General features: G+C 45.4%; 1 long non-coding RNA gene across 1 annotated transcript; it reads left to right on the forward strand.

Moving 5' to 3' along the window:
* Positions 1-5,474: 5,474 nt before the first annotated feature.
* On the forward strand, positions 5,475-16,089 carry LOC147379180 (uncharacterized). The gene is made up of 3 exons (XR_015151419.1): positions 5,475-6,121; positions 13,408-13,481; positions 15,064-16,089. It is a non-coding gene; the product is annotated as an uncharacterized LOC147379180 (long non-coding RNA).
* The last annotated feature ends 3,681 nt before the right edge of the window (positions 16,090-19,770 follow it).

Below are 19,770 nucleotides of genomic sequence, written 5' to 3' on the forward strand. Positions count from 1 at the left end.
CAGTATTCTTGCTTGGGAAATCCCACGGAGAGATTAGCCTGGTGGGCTACAGTCCATGGGATCACAGAGAGCCGGACAGAACTGAGCATGCACACACACATACAAACGCATATATAAAAGTATGATTGACTCAGTTGGCTGTACAATAGATACTAACACAACATTGTAAAGCAACTATATTCCCATAAAAATTAAAAACAAAATACCAAAAGCCTATGATGGTTCATTAAAGGAAAAAAATACTTTAATGTGCAATCTTATATATATCTAATTTGTAGGTGTGTGCATGTATCTGTACAAAAATTTCTAAATATGCAGAGTTGTATCTAAGAATATGTGCATTTGTAACCTTGATAGATGTTGCCAAATTACCCTCCTTATAGAATGAAGCAGTGTGCACTCCCAAATGGGATTCCTGCTTCTCCACAACCTTTTTCAAGAAATCTTGATGATATAGTCAAAGACTCCCCTGAATCCTCTCTGATCCTTCTCTGTCCCTCTCTCCTGAAGTGATTACAATAAATTTGGTGCTAAATATTCCCACAGCTATTTTAATACTTGTTTGACATGTATGCATTTCTAAGTGATACTTAGTATTGCTGTGTTTCCTAACTTTATTTAAATGGTATCCTGCTATTGCAGAAAGATGCCTGTTTGCTTTTTCATTCAACTTTATGTTTGAGAAAAGTTCCCGATTGAAACAAGACAAACTCCATTCATTTTCACTGGGTTGTACCATTCCATTGTACGGACACAGCACAGTTTATTTATCAATGTTCTTGTTGGGGGACATTGGGTTATTTCCTGTTCTTTAAGGTTACCAACTAGCCTGCTATGGATGTCCATGTATATGTCTGCCAGTGCTCATGTGCTACAGTTTACCAAGAAGTGAGACTGCTGGATCAAAGGATTCAAGTGTCTTCAACTTTGCTAGTTATTACTGAACAGAGCCTCAGCTTCTTCATCTGTCAAACAGAGAGAGTGATGCCTGGTCCCTGGGAAGCCAGTGTTGGTAAGTGAGATGGTGGAATGGGAGAGAGTGGGCTTGGATTTCAGTAGATTTATACTTAAATCCTGGCTCCACGATCTACTTGCTGTGTGACTTTGGGCTATTATCCAATCTCTCTGTGCTTCAGTTCCCTTATCTGCAAACAGAAATAATAGTATTCAGGTATAGTCTTCTTGAGAAGATTAAATAATATACTGTATGAAAAGTATTTAGCACAGGATCTGTTAAAGAAGAAACACTAAAAAACCCAGTAATAATAATAGTAGTAGTAGTCAGTCAGCCAGTTCAGTTGCTCAGTCGTGTCCGACTCTTAACAACCCCATGAATCCAATCACGCCAGGCCTCCCTGTCCATCACCAACTCCCAGAGTTCACTCAGACTCACGTCCATCGAGTCGGTGATGCCATCCAGCCATCTCATCCTCTGTTGTCCCCTTCTCCTCCTGCCCCCAATCCCTCCCAGCATCAGAGTCTTTTCCAATGAGTCAACTCTTTGCATGAGGTGGCCAAGGTACTGGAGTTTCAACTTTAGCATCATTCCTTCCAAAGAACACCCAGGACTGACCTCCTTTAGAATGGGCTGGTTGGATCTCCTTGCACTCCAAGGGACTTCTCCAACACCACAGTTCAAAAGTATCAATTCTTTGGTGCTCAGCTTTCTTCACAGCCCAACTCTCACATCCATACATGACCACTGGAAAAACCATAGCCTTGACTAGACGGACCTTTGTTGGCAAAGTAATGTCTCTGCTTTTGAATATGCTATCTAGGTTGGTCATAACTTTCCTTCCAAGGAGTAAGTGTCTTAATTTCGTGGCTGCAATCACCATCTGCAGTGATTTTGGAACCCAAAAAAATAAAGTCTAACATTGTTTCCGCTGTTTCCCCATCTATTTGCCATGAAGTGATGGGACCAGATGCCATGATCTTAGTTTTCTGAATGTTGAGCTTTAAGCCAACTTTTTCACTCTCCACTTTCACTTTCATCAAGAGGCTTTTTAGTTCCTCTTCACTTTCTGCCATAAGGGTGGTGTCATCTGCATATCTGAGGTTATTGATGTTTCTTCCGGCAATCTTGATTCCAGCTTGTGTTTCTTCCAGTCCAGCATTTCTCATGATGTACTCTGCATATAAGTTAAATAAGCAGAGTGACAATATACAGTAGTAATAGTAATAATACCGGTAATAACAATGTGTCTGATCTCTTTGTTTTTAGCCTGTTATTGTGGCACATTTCAAGTCTATAAAATAGAAGAGAGAATAGTACAGTGAACCTCCATCTGCTTTTCTCTATATCCCCACCCATTTCTTTACCCTTTCCCCACCATTCTTTTGAAACCAAATAGAGACATCGTATCTATTACTTTACTTGTATATATGAGAGTCAATATCCCTAAAATATTAGCACTTAAAAAAATAGCCATACTACCATCATCATATCTAAAAATTGAGGGTGATTTTTTTTTTAGTATATCAAATACACAGTTAATGTTCAGATTTTCTTAAATATCTCAAAAGGATTTTAAAGTTGATGTGAGCCAAGACCCAAATAAGATCCATATATCCATATTTTTTTGTGTGTGCTTAATCACTCAGTTGTATTCGACTCTGTGACATTTTGGACTGTAGGCCACCAGGCTCCTCTGTTCATGTGATATTTCAGGCAGGAATATTGGAGGAGGTCACCATTTTCCTCCTCCAGGGAATCTTCACGTCCCAGGGATCAAACCTGGGTCTCCTGTATTTCCTGCATTGGCAGGCAAATTTTTTACTTGCTGAGCCATCAGGGAAGCCCTATCCATATACTCAGTTCAGTTCAGTTGTGTCCGACTCTTTGCAACCCCATGGACTGCAGCATGCCAAACTTCCCTGTCTATTACCAACTCCCAAAGCTTACTCAAACTCATGTCCATCGAGTCAGTGATGCCATAAACCATCTCATCCTCTGTCATCCCCTTCTCCTCCCGCCTTCAATCTTTCCCAGCATCAGGGTCTTTTCCAGTTAGTTAGTTCTTCAAGTCAGCTGGCCAAAGTATTGGAGTTTCAGCTTCAGCCTCAGTCCTTCCAATGAATATTCAGGACTGATTTCCTTTAGGATGGAGTGGTTGGATCTCCTTGCAGTCCAAGGGACTCTCAAAAGTCTTTGTCAACACCACAGTTCAAACGCACCAATTCTTCAGCTCTCAGCTTTCTTTACAGTCCAACTCTCACATCCATACATGACTACTGAAAAAAACCATAGCTTTGACTAGACGAACTATTGCATTTGGTTAATATGTCTCTTAAGTCTTTTTGCCCAACATCTCTTTTCTTTCTCCATGCTTTATTTCTCTACAATAGTGGACCACTCGTCCTGTAGGACAGGGCTTCTCCCAGCCTGGATTTTGCTGATTGCATCCCTGTGGCATCCTTTAACATGCTCCTCTGTCCTCTGTATTTCCTGTGTGCAGGTAGATCTAGAGGCTTGGTTAGATCAGGTTTGATATTTTGGCAAGAACACTTCACCAATAGTGTTGCATAGTTCATAACCCTCCAGACTCCCCTCTCCATGAGATTTTCCAGACAAGAATACTGGAATGGGTTGCCATTTCCTCCTCCAGGGGATCTTTCTAACCCAGAAATCGAACCCAGGTTTCCCACATTACAGGCAGATTCTTTACTGTCTGAACTGCCAGGGAAGTCCATAGTTCAATCAGGACACACTAATGTTTAATTTTTCCTCTTTTGGATTTTAACAGCCATTGATGATCACTGTCTAGAGGCTTTATTCATTAGGATTCATTAGCAAAATGGTGATATTCTAATCTTGTCGTTCCTTCTTCATTAATTAACTGGACTCTTCCATAAAGAGAAACTCCTTATCAACCATTTGGTTGCCCTGAGGTAGTGTCTGTGAAGGACAGGCAGGATGAATAATGGATTTTTCTTATATTTAATGACAATGACAAGGGACGCTAAGTGATCATTTAGGAAACAGCTGCTTTTGTGCATCTTGAATGGTATCAGGAGTGTCTTCCATCCAAAAGAAGAAAGGAAGAAAAGAAAGAATGAACAAATTCACAAACTCCCCAATCACTTAATTTGCTTCTTCACACACGTGTTGGACCCTTTTCTGTGCAGTGGCTGTTCTAGGTGTGGGGATGCAAAGAGGAGCCACGTGTGATCTCTGCCCACAGGGAGTTCCAGGTGACAGGTACACAGCCTGTACACATCCCCCCAGTCCAAGATGCAAATGCCATAGGTGACAAGAGGAAGAAAGGGGAGATTTCTGGCTGGGTAATCTGAGCAGGCCTGGCAGGTAAAGGTCATGCCCCCAGGAGAGGCTGTGTTGCCCTCCCCACCCCCTGCCACTGCCGGTGCTGGGGGCCAGAAAACAGCATGTTACTGCCTTAATCAAGGGGTGCTTTTCAGCTTTGTGCCTGTCAGGTGCCAAAGTATGTGCCAAGTGGTATGGTGGACATGGAAAAGATCTAGTTTCTACGCATGAAGAGTTTTCTTCAGTCTGATTGGGAAGAAAGACAATGCACACTCACTCCACAGTAGATCAGCTTGTTGGTTGTGATTCAACAAACGTTTTTTAAGTGTTTATGTTATGCCAGAAAGAGGGCTCTGAAGGTGAGTTGGACATCCCCCCTGCCTTCAACCGGCTGTGGGGGCTTCTCAGCATGTCCACGTTTTGGGTGCTCTGTGTTCCTGTCCACCCCTCCTCTCACTCCAAATGAGGTGTGCATCCTTGGTCATGTGGGTCTTGGTAAAAGTGACTTGCTCATCCTCTCAGCTGCTTGCTCTTCATCCTTTAAGTGTGCTCAAGCATAGGCTTCTCTTGGGAGGTATTCCCTGGCTTAGTAATCCAGGGGTACCCAACCTCCAGGCCGCAAACTGGTACCTTCTGTCAGATCAGTGGAGGCATTAGATTAGAAGTGCAGTGCACAATAAATGTAACCTGCTTGAATTGTCCCGAAACCATCCCCACCACTTCCGGGCCATGCAAAAGCTGTCTTCCACAAAACTGGTCTCTGGTTCCAGAAAGGCTGGGAACCATTGCAATAATCTACATCTGCAGGCTGGGCTGGGTGTTTGGGCTCCTATGGCACTTTGTTGGTGCTTCCTTCTATCTCAGCAATTATTACCCTCTGCTGTCAATTATTTCTTAATTTGTTTATCTCCTCCTAGAGTGTGAACTCCCTGAGGGTGGTGACTGCGTTCTTATCTTTGTATTCTTAGTTACTGATGTCCCTGCAGTGCAGAAAATGTTTGTTGAATGAATGTCTGAGATTCCAAGTTTAGCGCTTCTTTCTCCTAGGTGCAGATTTAGTCTGGGGAAAGATGAGGCCTTCAAATGTTTTTAGTCATTGATACTTTAGTATGATTCAATCCAGGATTTCATGATAGTTCTGAGAGAGGTAGAAACTGGGAATGGGAGGGACGCTAGGCCAACAGCTGGGGTCCGAACGTGTATGTTCAAAGATGGTGAGATGCCAGGATGAAGAGGAGGGAATTCTGGATGGGAGAGGTTCCCGGAGGACTAGAAGGCAAAGGCTGTGTGGGCCGTCTTGCCAGGCCCTCGGGTGGAGGAAGGAAGGGGCAGCTTCCGGGTGTGCCAGGCACGCCGCGTGCCGAGGGTGCAGGACGCTGACCCCGCGTTGCACGTCCCACGGGCCGGAAGCCGGCTGGCCCGACGCCGCCGGGGGGCTTCCTCGCTTTGCAGCGCCGGAAGCGGCGGCCGGCGGCGGTCTGGGCCAGGGCCGTTCCGACCGTGTCATCCTTGCCCGCGGCGGCGCAGGAAGCCGGTGTGGAGCGCACCGAAGCCTGGGGCGCGGGGCCTCCGCCGGGCGTGGTGCGTGGCCCTCGGCTCTCAGCGCAGACGCGCGCGCCTAGAGCGGCCGGGCCGGCTGGGGCCTGCCCTGCGGTCGCCCGGCCATCTCCCTGTCTCCTCGAGTCCTTGGAGACTCTGGCCCCTCACTGTCTGCCTCTGCTAAGCCCTTCCTCGAAGGCCTGTCCTGGAAGGGAAGAGAGGATCCGCCCCGAGACGGCGGGACCCGCTGCAGCTTCCTGTGGCCGCAAGAAGGCGTAGCTAAGACGGTCTCTAGGCAGGGGCGACATTGGAGACGAGGTAAAGTCCAGACGAGGGAACCCCTGTGCGGGGAAGCTGGAGCTTCCTGCGGGCCGGGCGGAGCTGCCTTGGCTCTAATTTTCCCTGAGAAATGGGTGCTCGCAAGTTCCGGGGCATTATTTCTATGTCACGGGGTGGTCCTTCTTTCATCTGTAGAGTGATGAATGGAGAACAAATCACAGATGGTGAGTGTGTGCCCACCATTCCACATATATTCTGCACAGGTGTGCCCACACATTCACATTCGGTTGTTCACGTGTGTCCTCACTGGTGTGTGCAAACACGCACACTCCCCCACACCCACCCCTTTTCTCTCCGGTTTGAGTCTTTAAAAAAGTGCCATTACAGAATGTCTATCATTTCCGTGACTTCTGGGGCTGTGGCTCAAAATTGTTTTCAAGCTTTAAACTACATGAGCTGGGACTTCCCTGGTGGTCCAGTGGTTAAGACTCCATGCTTCCGTTCCACTGGTCTGAAAACTAAGATGCCCTGCTGCGTGGCCAAAAATTAAATAAAAATAAACTACATGACTCATCTGGGAGGAGGAAGCTTCTATCATATATGTGGGTTTGCTTGAGACTGGCTGTCCCACAAAGATTGCCTTTAGGTACCATTCCTTGTTGGGCAGAATTTGTCATTCATTCATTCATTCATTCAAATGAACATATCCAGACACTACCTTCATACTGGTCCTGTGCTGGACCTGGGGATCTAGAGAGGAAGGCCTTGTTCTTGCCCTTAGAAAGTACAGTTTTGTGAGCTGTGTAGGTCAACAGGCATATACAGTATAGTGTGATAAGTTCTGAGAGGGGAAGGAGGAGGAAGTCTTCTTGGAGGAGGTGATACTGGGGTTAAGTCTTAAGAGGAAGGGAATGATGTTCTTAGGGAACCACCTGCGGCTGGGTTTGGCAGTGCCCAGTATTGGGGAGAGGTGGCAGGCAGTGAACCATGAGGCTCTACCCGTTGACCCATCACTGAGGGCCAAGGGTGCCTTCCTGAGGGACTTGGACTTTATCCTGAGGCCATTTGGATGTCAAATAGGAGTGAAAGGGAGGGTTTGTCTGTTAGAAAGCCTATTCTGACTGTGGCTTAGAGGATGGAAGGACGTGAGGGGCACACGGGGGGAGAGGTGATAGGCCTGCTAAGGAAGGAGCAGGAAGATGGTGAGAAGGGCCCACTGGTTTCTTGCGTGAGATGATTATCTGTGAGGAACAAGTTGCATTTGAGCTGCCCAAGGGGCATCCAGCTAGAGATGTTTGGGAGGCAGTTGGACGTGCAGGTATGGACTCATGAGAGAGGTTTGGGAGTCACCAACCTATAGATGGGACAGGATGAATACACCCAAGGAGGGTGGAGAGAGAAAAAAAAAAAAAGAGATGGGTAGAGTTGAGGAGTTAGTAAAAAGCAGGAGTTGACAGAGAAGAGGGGGTGACCAGGAGAGTGTGGTGTAAGGGGAGCCTTGGGAAGGCAGTGATGAGGGGCTGCTTGGGACCCTCCCTCAAGCCCACTTTCTCTGGCTTCCCAGACTTGGGGTGCCTTGCCTCTTAGGAGGTGATTTTAGTGGTGACACAGTCTCTCTGATGGTGAAAGTTTAGATGCTACAGTAAACTGGTTGTTGGGCAGAGGTTGGAGGAGCTTCTATGTGCTTTAAATACTCATAGGTACTGTTTATGTAACTCTCACTATGTGTTGGTAACTTTACACCAATTATCTCATTTAACCTTCAAACGACTCTTCAGAGTTGACAAGTGAGGAAACTGGCTCAGAGAGGTTAAGTGTCTTGCCCAAGGTCACACAGCTGTAAGAACTGTAGCTGCGATGTGGAGTCAGGTCTTTTTACTTTACATATTCCAATTTTTTTTTCCTTTAATTGCCCTATGCTCTTTCCCTTAGCACACGTTTCACAGGTGGCTGCCTCCTAGACTGGCATCTGAGCCTGGCCTGGCTTGCCCACACCCTCCAAGCCTCCAGCCCACGGGGACTTCAGAGGAGGCCTGTATCCCAGATTAGCCCTAAAGACAACATGCTCCTGAAGAAGAAAGAGGAGGTCTAGGCACAGCCGAGGCCTGGGATGGGAAGGGCTTCCCGAGAATCAGTAGGGAACTTCCTCCTGGGAAAGCCATGAGAGGGGCAGTTCCTCTCCTGGGCCAGGCGTCAGGGAGTCAGGGCCCCAGCTGTTCCTGCCCTGCCGCCCGCAGCCCTGAGCGCCCACCGGAGACAGGAGGCCCTGCCTGCTCACTGCCCATTGTCCCTGCACCACAGTGCCGCTTCCCATGCGCCTCCTGTTTATACAGGAAGCCCCTGCTCTGGGGTGCCACCTCCCTCTCCTGATGGCTGGCTCCAAGCTCAGATTCCTCATAGGCAGCCAGGACTGGAGTATGCTATCCCTGCTCAGTTACTTTAAGAATTAGCATAGCAGGGTGGGTAAAAGGATGGCCTTGCCCTGTGGCTGTCCTGGATTTGAATCTGGCTACTCTTTAGTTCTAGGACCTTGGGCATTCGCATTGACCCTATGAGTGCACATCCTCCTCTGTAAGATGGGGTGTATTAGTCCTACCTATATCACAGGTTCAGCATAAAGGTAAGTGAAATATGAAAGTGTCTGGAACATGGGATGTGCTCAGTAACTTACAGATCTCATTGTTGTTACTGGTTATTTACCTTTCACTTTTGTGTGAGTGCACGCTAAGTCGCTTCATTCGTGTCCAACTCTGCGACCCTATGGATTGTAGCCTTCCGGGCTCTTCTGTCCATGGGATTCTCCAGGCAAGAATACTGGAAGGGGTTGTCAAGCCCTCCTCCAGGAGATCTTTGCAACCCAGGGATTGAACCCATGCCTCTTACGTCTGCTGTGTTGGCAGGTGGGTTCTTTACCACTAGAGCCACCTGTAAAGCCTGCCTCCTACTTTTAATTGCACCGAATTTCAGCTGTGTTCTCATTGCAGGTGATAGTTTTAAAATAAGAGCTCCAAATTCGGTGGCATTCCTCGCTTTAAGGGGTAGGGTCTGTGTCCCCTCCCTTTGAATCTGGATGTTTGTGTGATTACCTTGACCAGTACGGTACAGTGGAAGTGACATTGTGTGACTTTGTTTTGGTTGCTGGAACACTTATACGCACGGTCCCTGAATTCTGATTTTTAGCCTTTACAGTGGTGTGGAAGTGATACAAATTCAGTAAAAACTGAACTTCACAGTTTGATCTTTTCCTGGTGATAATGTGGTATAACACTCTTGTGATACTGGGCAGTGGTAGCAAGCTGCAGCTCTCAGCTATGAGACCATGAGATTAACTAACTGATATACTAACAACCATTCTGTACCCATACAGCCACTCCGTTTTTCAGTTTCTATATAGTGTTCAATAAACTGCATGGGATATTCAACCCTTTATTATAAAACAGGCTTTACCCAACTATAGTCTTCTGAGTGTGTTTAAGGCAGGCTAGGCTAAGCTATGATATTTAGTAGATTAGGTATATGAGATGCATTTTCGACTGACGATATTTTCAACTTATGAAGGGTTTATTGAGAGGTAACTCCATTGTAAGTAAAGACAGACCTGTACTTGGAGCCCCAAGTCGCCATGTAAGAATCTAACTCTTCTGAAGTTTGGCAGGCAGTGGGGATTGTTCTTGTCGGGTGCAGTATCAGAGGGGTGGGAATAATTTTTTCAGTTCATTAAAAATTTAACGAGTGGTGTTTCAAAATACTAGACTGAACTCAAACTGGAATTCCCTCCCTCATCAACAGAAGATGGAAAAAAAAAAAATAAATGCAGATCAGAAGTGATAAAATACTCCTGGAATGAAGAAGTGAATAGGGTATGACAACCATAAGCTGAAGTGCTTTTGAGTTTGTGCCCAAAACACACGTAGCATTATGTCTCAGGAGAGGTATATGCAGTCAAGAATCACCACCAACCAATAAACAGCAGTCAAGCACTTGTTATGTGCTAAGACTTTGTCACAATTATCTGTGTGTTTTTACAGTTAATGCTTATTTTAGAGTCACTTACATGTTTGCATTTTCTTTGTTCACCCATTTCTTCCTTTTGAGTTTAATTTCCTTCTTCCCGATGTATATAGTTTCATGGTGCTTTCACCAAAAGTTTGTGAGTAGAAAATCCTGGTGAAATTAAGAAATTTCATTCTCTGTCTTAAATGTTAATATCACTGGATATAGAACACTGCAGGTGACAGTTACTTTTCCTCAGCACATGGAAGGAAGATACTTGGAATGTTCTGTTACTTTCTGGCATCTGTGGTGTCTGCTGAGAAGTTGAGTTAAGCCTAATTGTTCCTTTGTGGTAATGTGTCTGTTCTCTCTAGCTGTTTTAAGATTTTATCTTGATGTTTTGCAGTTTTAATATGGTATGTTTAGGCATGGAATTATTTTTGTATATTTTGTTTGAGGACTGGAGTGCTGCTTCTTCATGAAGATTCATAGTATTCATCATTTTTGAGAATTTCTGGCTGTTATATCTTTTAATATTATCTTTTCTCCCATTATTTGTTCTTTTTTATTATAAAATTTTCTTTTTCACATAATTATCTTTTATACTTTCCATTGCTTTATCTCTTTGTACAATATTATGGGTGACCACCTCATAGCTATTTTCTAAGTCAGTAATTTTCTTTTCAGCTCCATCTAAAATATGATTTTACTCATCCAGTAAATTTTAATTTTGATGACTATTTTTTCATTTATACAAATTTTGTTTGGTTCTTTAAACAACTGCCTGGTATTTCATTATGGTTTCTGGTTTCTTCTCTTTTTCTCTTTTATTATTTTAAACATACTTATTTTACAGTCTTTCAGAATGTTCATCTATGAGAAGCTCTTGGGATGCTATTTATCTTGTTTTTTTTGTGTCTGAAAAGTTGCTCATGGTAAGCTTTTCTTTGTGTTGTCTGCCATTTTCATTAGTGATTTCTTTACTGGTGAGAATCCTATACTGACTGCCTGAGTTGTAGGAATGACCTCAAAAAGAGGTTTCATTTTGGTTTTGCCAGGTACCCTGGAGGCATCAGCAGCTTGGAAACTATTTTTAATTTATTTGTTAATTTTTTGACTTGGGATTGCTATACAATGTGGGTGGTAGAAGTCCACCTCTAAACCAACACGTGGTGAAAGGATGGTGTTTTGATTTCTTATGGGCGATCAGGAAGAGACAAGTTTTATTGCTATGTCTCTGGGCTGGTGGGGAAGTTTTTCTAAGCTGCTTTATACTAAGGGTGCAGCTCTTCACAAGTCCTGACTTTCTGTAGGACTCTCATTCCTAATTTAACTTGAGTGATCCCAAAGCTCTGTCTCTTGTGTCCATAAGAAAGTTCAAATTGCAGCACCCTGCCTTTAAGGAGATTTTGCAGTCTGCAAGCCCTCTGCCCCTTGCCTGGGGCTTCCGCAGTGTCTTCTCTCGTGCGGCTCTTCTGGCTTTCAGTTCCCTCTATTTCTGGTTCTAGGGATTTTTCTTTCTTGAGAGCAAGAAGTTGAAAAAAATGATCTTTTTTATTAGTTATTTTAAAATCTAGAGTTTCTGTAAGTTTGTAGTAGAAGACTCTCCTTTTTCTCTTTTCCCTCCCCTCCCTCCCCTCCCCCCACTCCCTCCTTCTCCTCCTTCTTCCTCTTATAGCTTCAGGTCACGATGAACCTCTCCAGGATCTTCATATATGTTCTCTCACGTCATCCTCACGAGTACTATGTGGCACAGACCTTATTTATCAGCTTCTTTTTATGCAGTACTGTGTTGAGACTTGGCAAATTTAAGTCCTGTCCTAGATCAGACAGGTAGGAAATGGCTTTGTCAAGATTTTGAACCCAGTTTTTCTGATTTCATTTAATGTAGCCTTTAGGAAGTTATTGGTAATGATCTCCTTCCTCCATTATAAAAATCTTCAACTTCATTATAAAAATCTTCAAGCATAATACATATACATACTATCTACCCAGAGTTTACAATTGTTGTTTTGCTGTATTTGCTTTATTATGTGTCTATCCATTTATCCATCCTTCTAGTCATCCATCTATTCCTTTTGTATTTTGATAAGTTTCAAAATAAGTTGCAGACATCAGTATACTTCATCTCTAAACAGTTCAGCATGCATGTGCTGTGCTTAGTCGCTCAGTCATGTCTGACTCTTTGCGACCCCATGGACTGTAACACACCAGGCTCCTCTGTCCATGGGGTTTCTACAGGCCAGAATACTGCAGTGGGTTGCCATCCTCCTCCAGGGGATCTTCCCAACCCAGGAATCAAACCCAGGTCTTCCCCATTGCAGGTGGATTCTTTACAGTCTGAACCACCAAGGAAGCCTGTTCAGCATACACACACACACACACACACATATATATTTTTGGCTGTGCCTTGTTGCTTCTGGGATCTTATTTCTTCAACCAGGGGTGGAACGTGGGCCCCTGGCAGTGAGAATGCTGAGTCCTAGCCACTGGACCACCAGGGAATTACTTGGCATACATATTATTGAAAGTAAAAATGTTAGTTGCTCAGTCGTGTCCAACTCTTTGCAACCCCATGACTATACCCTGCCAGGCTCCTCTGTCCATGGAATTCTCCAGGCAGGAATACTGGAGTGGATAGCCATTCCCTTTTCCAGGGAATCTTCCCAACCCAGGGATTGAATCCCAGTCTCCTGCATTGCAGGTGGATTCTTTACCGTCTGAGCTAGCAGGAAAGCCCATACATATGATTAACCAGAGTTAAATATTTATTTATGGTTCTTCCCCCTATGTACAAATGAGCTAGTATTAACTCTACCACACATGAGTCTTGACTGATGTATCCACCTGTATAATATGAAGATATAGAGTATCATCATCTCTGCAGGAAAGTTCCCTCCTGCCCACTCCCAGTCAGTCCCTGCCCCCACACAGAGGCAACGCTTTTGTTGTTTCCTTCATGGACTGGTTTTGCCTGGTTTAGAAATTCTTACCAGGTTTATTTTTTCGGGTAATTATTCTTTCATTCAGGAAAAGAATCTTGAGATTCACTCATATTTTGTGGGTATGTGTACCGTATTTTGTTCATTTTTATTACTGGGTAATATTTCATTGTTTGACTATAACACAGTTACTTTATCCATTCTCCTATTGTTAGACACCTGAGCTGCATACAGTTTTTAGATACCATAATAAAGTTGATGAGTTTGTTGTTGTTTACCCGCTCATTTGTGTCTGACTCTTGTGACCCCATGGACTGTAGCCCTCCAGGCTCCTCTGTCTGGGATTTTCCAAACAAGAATACTGAAGTGGGTTGCCATTTCCTTCTCCAGGAGATCTTCCTTATCCAGGGATCGAACTTGCGTTTCCTGCTTGGCAGATGGATTCTTTACCACTAAGCCACCTGGTAAGCCCTAATAAAACTAATATGAACATTTAAAAATGATTATATGTATTTATTTACTTATTATTTTTGAAGTATAGCTGATATACACTATTATATAAGTTACAGGTGTGCAATAGAGTGATCCACAATTTTTAAAGTTTGTACTCCACTTACATGCTATGCTTACTCACTCAGTCATGTCTGACTTTTTGTAACCCTTGGGACTGTAGCCCACCAGGCTCCTCAGTCCATGGGATTTCCCAGGCAAGAATATTGGAGTGGGTTTCTATTTCCTTCTCCAGGGGATCTTCCTGACCCAGGGATTGAACTTGGCGTCTTCTGCATCAGCTGCTGCTAAGTCACTTCTGTTGTGTCCAACTCTGTGTGACTCCATGGATGGCAGCCTACCAGGCTCCTCCGTCCATGGGATTTTCCAGGCAAGAGTACTGGAGTGGGTTGCCATTGCCTTCTCTGTCTGTATCAGCAGGTGGATTCTTTACCAACTGAGCCACCTGGGAAGCCCATGTACTCCACTTACAGTTATATAAAACACTGGTTATATGCTGTGTGTTATATAATATATCCTTGTAGCTTATTTTATATAGAATAGTTTTTACCTCTGAATCCCCTACTGTTATATTACTCCTGCTAGGAACATTTTACAAATATTATTTTATGACATGAGAGTGAGGCAAATAGTATAGCAGCCAGATTGAAGTTATTTGAGGGAGATGAAGAAGTGCAGAGAATGAGCACAGAAAATTTTCTTTGTCTTGGTCACACTGTGTGGCTTGCAGGATCTTAGTTAGTAACTAGGGATTGAACCCGGGCCATGGCAGTGAAAGCACCAAGTCCTGGATCACCAGAGCATTCCCCAGATAATTTTCTTAAGATTAATAGATAAAAAGTGGGGAGAGAAAGAGCAGTAACTAGGGGGATGTTCATGGGTGAGGGATGGTGTGTGTGTATATGTATATGTATACACACACCATACACACACACACACACACACAATAGCTTTTAGTGAGAACTGGGGTTAAATTCTATATCTGTATCTTGGCAAGTTACCTAACCTCTCCAAACTGAAGTTCTCCCTTCTGAAAAATGGGTGTAATAATACCGCCTCTTGGGGCTGTTGAAAGGATATGGAAAGTGCTGGGTAAATAGCTGGTGCTTGAGGCCTGGCAGGGCTTCCCAGGTGGCGTTAGTGGTAAAGAACCTGCCTGCTAATTCAGGAGACGTAAGAGATGCAGGTTCGATCCCTGGGTCAGGAAGATTCCCTGGAGGAGGAGGGCATGGCAACCCACTCCAGTATTCTTGCTTGGAGAGTCCTGCGGACAGAGGAGCCTGGCAGGTTACAGTCCATAGGGTCGCAAAGAGTTGGACATGACTGAAGCAACTTAGCATGCATACATGAGCCCTGGAAACTATTAGGTTGGTGTAAAAGTAATCACAGTTTTTGCATTGTTGAAATTTGCCATTCAGTATTGGAATACATTCTAAATAAATGTGGTTATGTTATACATCATTTTAATGTTTATTTCTTGCTTTATGTTTTTTTTGGCTAATTTATTACTTGCTGTTTATTTTATATTTATTTTAGATTATGGAATTTGTGTTAGACAGAAAGCAAATTTGAGCGATTTTCTTATTTGAGTTCAAAATGGGTTGTAAATCAGTAGAGAAAACTAGCAACTTCAACAACGCATTTGGCCCAGGAATTGCTAACAAAGAATAGTACAGTGGTGGTTCAAGACATTTGCAAAGGAGATGAGAGCATTGAAGATGAGGAGTGGAGTGGCCAGCTGTCGCAAGTTGACAGTGACAATTGAGAGCCATCATCAAAGCTGATCCTCTTACAACTACATAAGTTGCTGAAGAACTCAGCATTGACCATTCTATGGTCATTTGGCATTTGAAGCAAATGGAAAGGTGAAAAAGCTTGGTAAGTGAGTGCCTCATGAGCTGACTGGAAAAAAAATTGTTGTTTTGAAGTGTTGTCTTCTCTTATTCTATGCAACAACAGTGAACCATTTCTCAATCGGATTGTGACGTGCAATGAAAAGTGATCTTATATGACCACTGGCAAAGACCAACTCAGTGATTGGACTGAGAAGCTCCAAAGCATTTCCTAAAGCCAAACTTGTACCATAAAAATGTCATAACCACTGTTTGGTGGTCTGCTGCCCATCTGATCCATTACAGCTTTCTGAATCCTGGAGAAAGCATTACATCTGAGAAGTATGCTCAGCAAATCAATGAGCTGCTCCGAAAACTGCAATTCCTGCAGCCAGTATTGATCAACAGAAAGGGCCCAGTTCTTCTCTACAACAATGCCCGACCATATCGCACAACCAACATTTCAGAAGTTGAATGAATTGGGTTGGATGTTTTGCCTCATTTGCCTGACCTCTTGCCAACCGACACCACTTTTTCAAACATCTTGACAACTTTTTGCAGGGAAAACACTTCCACAGCCAGCAGGAGGCAGAAAATGCTTTCCAAGAGTTTTTCAAATTCTGAAGCACAGATTTTTATGCTACAAGAATAAACAAACATTTCTTATTCATAAAAAGTGTGTTAGTTGTAATGGCTCCTATTTTAATAAATAAAGATGTGTTTCTGCCTACTTATAATGATTTAAAATTCACAGTTCAAAACCATAATTAAGGTTGCACCAACCTAATATCATAGTACATCTCTGATGCAAAGCCAGGAACGCACTTGTTCATGGGCAGCTTGTGCTCCTTGTGGCCAGTGACAGCTGGCCTCAGTGTCTGGGGTCAAGCTGGGCTAAAGATTGGGGCTCAGTGTCCCCCTGCCTCAGGAAGTGAGCGACGTTGGAACTGGGGTTGAGGAGGTCACTGTGCCATTTGGCAGCTGCCACCAAGACCTTGGAGTGAAGACAGCCCTGGAGCAGCTCCAGTCACTGGCCTCAGCCAAGGCAGTGGAGAGGAGCTGCAGGGAGCCATGGGAACAGAGGCAAGCAGGAAGCCAGGTGGTCCCAGGAAGCTGCAGCCGTGGCTGGTGGGTGGGAAGGGAGCTGATGAGAATGTCAGGGTTCTGGAGGGGATAGGGTTTCTGCCGCCTCCAGCTGCCTTAAGCCACTTCTGCTGTTTTCCAGAGGGACCCAATTACCACCCTCTTGTGGAGCCAGGGCCACCAGAGATCTTGGGGAGATAGGAGGCGGCTCCCAGCTGGGCAGCAGGGGCCTTTTAAGCTCCCCTAACAGTACACCCATTCCTGATCATCTGAGATATGGGGCCTGGTTTGGGGAAAATGTTAAGACTTCGGCACATGGTCCCTCAGGTCCCACAGGGCCTCAGGCTTTCAAAGTGTTCTTGGAAACACCAACTCATTTGATCTTTTTCATGGCTTAGGAACTGCCTGAAAGGGTTTATTGGCTTCTCTGGACAGATAGTGTCCCTGTGGTCCAGAGAGAGGGAAGCCTCTTGGCTTATAGTCACCTGTCCACCAAGGGATCCAGGACTTCTGTCTCTAAAGAGCCTCTTCCCTGTGCAACTTGGTCAACCAGTCAACACACAGCAAGGCTGGCCAGGTTGCCACAGGCCCCACCATGCCCTAAGTACGTCACCAGGCTTGCATCCCTCATTTGTGTGACCTGCCTGGTCTTTGAAGATATTTGAGCTGCAGTCCCTGCCCAGCGCACAGCACGTACCTAGCTTTATCCTGGTTACTGTGGAGGGAAGGTGGACTGTTCTCTGCCTCCAAGGAGTGGACAACTAGGTCTGACCTCTGAGGGAACAGTGAATAATGTGGTGTACATAATTAGGACCATGTGATGTCAGGCCTGAGGATGCTGAGCTGGGCCTCTGTGGGGTGCTGTGTTAGGCTGAGTAGGGAAGGCGTTCCAGTGGGGAGCCTATGCCAACAAGTGTGAGGAGAAAAGGAAAGATTAGAGAGGGCTTCACAGGGTGGAAAGGTTGGAGGTTACATGGCTTGAAATCCATTCAGACCCCAAGTGTTTACTGAGAACCTCCTTACTATGTGTCAGACACTTATGAGGCACTTTACGTATGTTATCTAATTTCATCTCAGTATAGCCACAGAAGTAGGTACTTTTCCCATTTCACAGCTAAGCAAGTGTGAGTATAAAGAGGAGGTCTGTTGAAGTTGAGTGACTTGCTCAAGCCCAGTCTGACTCCCAAACCCTTACAGAAGGCTTCTTGGGGAGGGCTAGTTTTGAGTGTGTATGAGGGCAGATGGGAGGATAAGTCCAGGAGGTGAGAGAGGTGAGGGAAGTGCATGAGTAGAGGCGAGGGGGCAGACCTGGCTGGCTGTACAGGGCAGTTAGTAAGGTGCAGCTTCCTGTTTTACCTGCAGCACTTCCTGTTTGGGCTCCATCCCTGCATTAAGGGTCTTGTTTGGCCACTTGAGGTCCAGCGTCTCCTCTGAAATGTTAACCTCTTCTCCCGCTGGCCCCCTGCAGACATTCTGCTCCTGCTGGACTCCTTTCTGGTTTCCCACCTTTGTGTTTGCCTTTTCTGCACTTGAATGTCATCCTCTCTCGTCTCCATGGGCCCAAATCCTGCCTGTCCCTTCATGGCCCCTCTGGGAATTTCAGCTCCTTCAGGAAGCCCTTTCTGGGTCTTTCTGTAATCTTGCTCTATGCTCTGAACTCCAGTTCTCCTAGTTCTTAGCTGAAGGTCCGAGGCCCTTTTCTAATGTCTGTCTTGTTTACCCTATTTATAAACTCCCCATGTTCTGGCAGGAGCCACAGTTCCAACCCACTGTTTGCCGGCCCTGTAAGACTCATGGACAGGGCTAGACCACTGATGAAGCATTTGCTGCAGGCTGGGCAAGGGGCCAAGCCCTTGGCACAAGTTTCCAGATTTATTCCTCAAAACAAGCCCTGGATCTTGACTGACCCCCAGGTGACTTGGAAAGAGGTCTTGAACAGGGTCCCTGCTCACAGGCACTCACAGAAGAGATGTGGATGCAAGATAGTGTGGGCCTGGCCAGGGGGCCAGCCCCTCTGCAGATGTTTATAACACAGCGCCTCTTGTCTTCCTCCTTTTTCTTTTGTATGCTGGGGTGTGTGTGTGTGTGTGGAGGTGGGGGGTTCCCCATAAACCCACCTCTCCCTTTAATTTCCCCTTGGAAAGTAAGCCTGGATAATCACAGCTTGAATGGTACCCAACTCTTGGGGTTAAAGTAAGCCTATGTGAGGTAACAGTGAGGGGCTTGTGGGGCACCTTCACTGGGCCCAGTCGCCCACAGCTCAGGTGTGCAGCCCCAGGGAAGCCCTCAGCCTGGGTCCTGGCCCCACTGCAGCCCGGAGGCCCCCATCCTCCTGCCCTGGCAGAATGAACTAGCCTGGAGGGATGAGCAAGCCTCGAGGCAGGCTGCAGAACAAGAATGCAGCCTTCTGGCCCACTCGTCACAGGGCATCTCTGGGAGGCCCCCCAGCTCTTCCAGGCCATGGCTCTGCTGGGGAAGCTGGGGATTAGGAGCCTAAGTCCACCAAGAATCCTGTTTTTCTTAGCTTCACACAGATTGCTCTTTAGGAAAGGCCCCTCATCGAATTAGCCTGAGTCAACAGCTCCATTTATTTGGACACGTGATGTTATGAAATGGGCTGCTGCGGGGGTGTTTTTGTACCGCATATCTGGGCTGCCCCTCCAGGATGGTATTGTGAGGGGGGCCGCCTGGGTCTGGCAAGAGCACAGCCTGAGAGGGGCTCCAGCCGAGGCCGGAAGGGAGGTCACACGTTTTCTAGCCAGGCGGGAACTGCTCCCGCTCGGATTTCATAACAAGAAAGTAACCCACGGGGTGTCCACACATCCAGCTTCCTCTCCTGTTGGTGGTTTTGAACCAAAATAAAGGATCAGGGGCCCTTTGACCACCACTCCTTCCTCTGCCCCAGGTCAGAATCCAAAGGGACTACTACAAGGGACTTTTCATGGTGACAGGTCCTTTACCACATAAGTATCTAAGACTTCAGAGAAAAAGGTGAGTACCAAGAGTTACTGTTTACTAAGGATTTACTGTGTGCAATGCGCGAAGCATAGTATTAAACGAATCACAGTTTTTCTTCTCTCTCTGTCCCCCAACACTGTCTTTATCTGCCTGGCGAAAGAAAGCCGAAGCCCCTCCTTCTCTCCCACCTTCAGTTCCCTCCCCACTCTCTTGCCTGTCTCCTAACTTTGGGATTTATCCTTTCAGTTTTCTTTCTATGCATTTGTATACATACATACATCATATATTATTTTCTAACCATAAAAACAGCTCTTTGGGACCTCCCTGGTGGTCCAGTGGCTAAAACTTTGTGCTCCCAATGCAGGGGGCC

Source organism: Bos grunniens, chromosome 1 (genome assembly GCF_055505025.1).
Source record: "Bos grunniens cultivar Pamir isolate PY7600 chromosome 1, Bosgru_T2T1.0, whole genome shotgun sequence".
NCBI lineage: Eukaryota > Metazoa > Chordata > Mammalia > Artiodactyla > Bovidae > Bos > Bos grunniens.